The sequence below is a fragment of the Patiria miniata genome, unplaced genomic scaffold (assembly GCF_015706575.1).
Source record: "Patiria miniata isolate m_02_andy unplaced genomic scaffold, ASM1570657v1 HiC_scaffold_3, whole genome shotgun sequence".
Lineage (NCBI taxonomy): Eukaryota > Metazoa > Echinodermata > Asteroidea > Valvatida > Asterinidae > Patiria > Patiria miniata.
In genome coordinates, this window is record NW_024037069.1 from 15,955,379 (window position 1) to 15,961,378 (window position 6,000).

Consider the following 6,000-nt stretch of genomic DNA (forward strand, 5'->3'; position numbering starts at 1 on the left):
TATGTTTTCTATTGTAATTCAAAGAAAAAGTTAAGTCTTATGTTTTCTTTTGAATTTTATGGATGAAGTTAAGCTTTAAGTTTTGTATTGAATTATTTTGAAGATGTTAAGATGTAGTCACACTTTCATTTTATTTTTGTATTATGGTTTTAGAGTATGGGGACATCCTCTGCCATGCTCGGGTCCTTGTGGCGGAAAGTGTTCAGTTGTGACGTCATACCATAGCACTAACGCTTAATCACTTGTGTGCAGTGACCGGGCGGAGCTTACGAGCTCCGTGGGCTGCTGCGCGTACGTGATTGGCTAATTTTCCCCATAGGTTTAGCGCACCATAGGGTTAGTACACGCACATGGTTTGTAGACATGACGTAGCGTCTACATGTACCTGGTATATAAATGCGTGCCTGGAGAGCGCGCTCTGTTTGGAAGTTCTGTTTTCAGATCAGGAAGCTTAACGGTTTGGCTTTAGAAGATAATCGTTGTTAGGTGAGATACTAGTGTGTCTAGGTTCGGGGCTCAGCTGTTTTGGGTGTTGAGTGCCGAGTGTCTGGAGGTAGCGGGCTAGAGCGTAGCTGCGACAGCGAGCAGGGAAGTAGGTAAATTCTACCTCATAATCACCTCCACTTCGGACTTACATGAGATTACACTTTCCACCGGAGGATTAGTCACGGTTGAGAGATTTTGAATAGACTCTCTTCCCTATAAAGGGCCACCACGCCCTGCACGCCTCAATACATTTTTCTGTGCCGGAGCGAGTCACACAGTGTATTACAGTTATACAGTGTATTTCAGTCTGTTAAGGCATCCCAATGGATAGCACACAAGAAACAGATTTCTTAGAATTAATGGCTGGACCGTCGGACACAGTCGACGACTTGAACACCCAGCAGGTTACGGGCGGGAACCAACATGTTTCTTCGGTCAAACCGAAAGAAAAGACCCGTAAAACTAAGACCGTTTCTCGACAAGAATTTGTCGACGTAACGGAAAAGCTAGCCGTAATGGCAGAAGCTATTAGGGAGGTTTCGCAAGCGAACGGATACGCTTACACTTACGCTTAGCTATCCGTATCCGTTTTTTACTTACGTGTAGCGAGCGAGATATGCGTGTCGTCTGCACGTTTAGCGGATAGTGAGTGGCGTATGACGTCATACGTGCAGACGACACGCATATCTCGCTCGCTACACGTAAGTAAAAAACGGATACGGATAGCTAAACGTAAGTGTAAGCGTATCCGTTCGCTTGCGAAACCTCCCTATTGAAAATATTCAAACGGCCATCCTCAGTCCACCTGCCGCAAAGCGGCCGCGCCTAGCGTCGGAATCTGACTCTGATAATACAAGTGCCTCAAAGGCCATAGATGAACTGCTCAGAGAATCAGTTCTCGATTCAGAAACTACAGGCCAGGACGACCAGCTGTTAAACAATTTCGAACAGCTATACACAGAGGATGCCCCGACTGCTGCTGCAGTCAATGAAAAATTGGCTAAGGTCATTGATAAAATGGTGCGTAACAAGCTACCAGAAGATAAGGCTGCTGAAAAGCTAAAGGCCCTCCAACGACCAACCAATGTAAAAAATCTGGAATGTACACGAGTCAATCCAGAGGTCTGGAGCTCTTTGAAGCCGAAAACTCGGTCACAAGACATAAAGCTGCAAAAAGTGCAGCAAGCACTCATGAAAGGAGTGGTGCCTATTGTGGGCGTAATAAATTCGCTCATGATGCGGCTAAATGGGTCAGCTGCAGGTACTGATAATCTAGATGTTAAGGGTGAAATCACCAAACTGCTTGACGCGATAGCAGTGATCGGGCATGCCAACCACGAGCTTAATATGAGAAGACGTGAGTTAATTAAGCCTGACTTAAACAAACAGTTTTCTGGCCTGTGTTCATCACATGTTCCAGTAACTGGGCTCCTGTTTGGGGACAATTTACCTCAACAATGTAAAGACATCCAACAAACGAACAAAATTGGACAGAAAGTTGGATTCTCTACTGGATCGCGGGGGACCGACAACAAGGGTTCCATACACAGAGGGAACCTGGCTAGTGCCGGCAGAAGACGCGGTAGCTATTTAAACTATCAGCGTTACAGCAAGCACCAGGGATCTCGGTGGAATCACAAACCGCAGCCATCAGCAGAAGCCAAAAAGTAGATTTGCCAAGCAAAAAACTGGTGAGTCATTGCATTGAAAATACATGTACCAAAATTGCAGGTAGATTAGCCTACTATGTAGCCAAATGGCGAACTGTAACCTCGGACAAATGGGTCTTAGAGGCAGTACAGCATTACTTTATAGAATTTGCCAAACAACCTGTCCAGTTGTATCAGCCGAAACAAATGGCGTTTTCTCAAAATGAGACTGACATTATTTCGGCAGAAATAATTAAGCTTCTTCAAAAAGGAGCAATTAGGCAAGTTACCCACATGGCTGGGGAGTTTATTTCTACAATTTTTGTTCGTCCAAAAAAGGACGGATCCTTTCGGCCAATTATCAATCTTCGAGAATTGAACAAATCAGTGGCCTATTACCATTTCAAAATGGAGACCATTCAGTTTGCACTGCAACTTATACGGCCTCAGTGCTTTATGGCATCAATCGACCTGAAAGATGCATATTTTGCCGTGCCCATTGCAAAAGAACATCGCAAGTATTTGCGATTTCAATGGCAGAACAAATTGTTCGAATTCACCTGTTTGCCATTTGGCTTAGCATGTGCCCCTAGAGTTTTCACAAAGATTATGAAACCTCTGATTGCCTCTTTAAGACAGAGAGGCCATGAGTCATGTGATTACATTGACGATTCATTGTTGCTAGGTTCAACCATTCACGAGTGTAGAACTAATGTTAAAGCTCGTCTGACCCTTACTAAAGAGCTAGGGTTTATTATCAATGCTCAGAAATCGATTCTAGAACCCACACAGACCATTCAGTTTCTTGGGTTTATTCTGAATTCTGTCAACATGACCATTGCGATTCCTGTCCTTAAAGTACAGAAAATCGTTACAGCCATTGATAATTTGATCACGATGCCACGCCCAAAAATACGGGACGTTGCACATGTGATAGGGCTTTTGGTGTCTTGCGAGATAGCCGTGCCATACGGTGCTTTATTCAGAAGATCCATTGAAGTGGATAAGAATGAAGCTTTATCTCTTAATGCCAACAATTTTGATGCAAGAATGTCTTTATCTGACAGAGCCAAGACAGATTTAAGTTGGTGGCATGCTAATTTACAGTATGCAAATGCCCCCATTCACAGAAATAACCCAAATTTCTTTGTTGAATGTGACGCATCCAAAAGTGGTTGGGGTGCTCAATGCAATGGTCAGGTATTAGGCGGACAATGGTCTGCCACAGAAATTGATTTCCATATCAATTATCTTGAGCTCAAGGCATGCTTTTTTGCTTTGCAGTCCCTTTTCAATAAACACAGGGACATCCATGTTCACCTAAAAACGGACAACACAACAGTTGTTTCGTATATTCAGTATTTTGGTGGCATACATTCCCCTCAGTTAAATGAACTTGCTAGGGAAATTTGGTTATGGTGCATGGCCAGAAAGATATGGCTATCTGTATCGTATTTGCCTGGGGTTGATAATGTGATGGCAGACTTTGCCTCACGCAATTTCCACGAAGATATAGAATGGAAATTACACCCAGACGTTTTCCGCAAAATTATTGCGAAATTCATGGTGCCTGACATTGACATGTTCGCGTCAAGATTGAATTATCAAATTCAGCCATATGTATCATGGCAACCTGATCCGAGTGCACTCAGTTATGATGCATTTACACTGGACTGGTCTGACTACAAAGTGTATGCATTTCCCCCATTCTGTCTAATTGGGAAAGTTTTGGCGAAAATTGAATTCGATGAATCAATCGCCATACTCATTGCCCCACGATGGCAAACACAAGTCTGGTTTCCAAAAATGTTGAAACTACTCACAAACAAGCCAGTTATTTTGCCTAAAAGGGCTGATATACTTTCGCTTCCTTCCTCAGGCAGACTCCATCCGTGGCAAGAGCGGCTACAACTGATGGCATGCCATTTGTCCGGGAAAACCTGCAACGTCAGGGAATTTCACAAGACGCTGCCGACATTATCATCGCCTCTTGGCGACCTGCAACCAAGAAATCTTACAGATCAGCGATCCAAAAGTGGATTTTATTCTGTGCTCGGGGACAAATTAATCCCGTTCGAGCACCTGTAACAGTTGTTCTTGATTGCCTAACTGAAGAATTTCATAAGGGTAACAGTTATAGCTCAGTGAATACCCTACGTAGTGCCATATCGGCAATCGTAGTTCCGATAGATGTGAGTCCTATTGGATCACATCCATTGGTTAAAAGATTCATGACAGGTGTGTTTAATTTGAGACCTGCTATGCCAAGATATAATTTTACTTGGGACGTACATATTGTTTTCAAGTACCTAAAAGAATTAGGTCCTGGAGAAAAGTTGCCTTTAAAAGGGCTTACAATGAAACTTGTTATGTTGATTGCATTGATTTCAGGACAAAGGTGTCAAACATTATCTTTGCTTGATTTAGATCAGGTCAATGTCACTCGAAGTAATGTGACTTTTGTTGTTACTAAGTTAACAAAGACCAGTAGAGTTGGCAGTAAGCTAATAAGTGTGGTGCTGTCAGAGTACCCGCACGATGAACACCTATGTGTTATAAAAACACTTAGAGAGTATCTGATTAAAACTAGAACTTTCCGAGGACGAGAAAGGAGTTTGTTTTTGAGTTATACTTCCCCTCACAAGCGTGTAGGGTCCGAGACAATTTCTCGTTGGATCAAGATGACACTGCAAGATGCAGGTATTGACATAGGTAGATTCAAGGCTCATAGTACTAGATCTGCTGCATGTAGTGCAGCTTTGCAAAGGGGAGTTCCCCTGGATGTCATAATGACTACTGCCCAATGGGCAAGGAGTAGTACTTTTGCTAAGTTTTATAATAAAACTATTGTACCAGCAAGTCAGAAGTTTGCTGACGCTGTTTTGAGTTGTGAAGCAAAATAGGCTTCGAATGTTTGTTTTCTGAATAAATATACAGAAATATCAGAAATGAATTGTTTATTGTACGACTCTTTTTTGTCGTTTGTTTGCCCGTTGCATGCATGGGCTCTAAATTTCTCATGTAAGTCCGAAGTGGAGGTGATTATGAGGTAGAATTTAAAAATTAAACGAATGAAATGAAGTTTAATTAGAATTCTACCGATTGAATCACCGACACTGAAGGACTTACACCCTCCACAATTGGTATATGTACTGCTATCATGCATTCCCCACCCCTTTTATATGCACCGGGCATTTTCATAAAAATGTCTTGAGGCGTGCAGGGCGTGGTGGCCCTTTATAGGGAAGAGAGTCTATTCAAAATCTCTCAACCGTGACTAATCCTCCGGTGGAAAGTGTAATCTCATGTAAGTCCTTCAGTGTCGGTGATTCAATCGGTAGGATTCTAATTAAACTTCATTTCATTCGTTTAATTTTTAAATTACTTGTGCTCTGCTATGTGAAATTGCTTAGGCGATTTGTGTACAAAGTCTGTGTAGCTGTACTGGGGTTGCGCTGGTGTGTGTAGCTGAATTCTGGCTTACACACACGGCGTAGCGAGTACCCTGCTAACGGACTGTATACATTGCTAAGCGGCTGTTGTGTGCTTGTAACGCTGTGTATTGCCGACTCAGTGATTCATTCCTAGCGCTGTGCATAGTTGCTCATTGCTGCCATTGTTGTCTGGTGCTTAATGCTGTGTGCGTTGTTGCATAGGAAAGCAGCGGGCTTTCTCCAGTAACTAAGGACCCTGTTAATAAAACAACCCACCGAATCACATCCTAATTGTTGTACTTGATTGTTGTTGAATAAATTACGATCATTGTTGTTTGAGATTACCGACAATTCTGCTTCCAGTGTTTATGTTTACAGGTTTATTGTGCAATTAATTAACAGAGATAACTAATCAACACTCATTCATAATC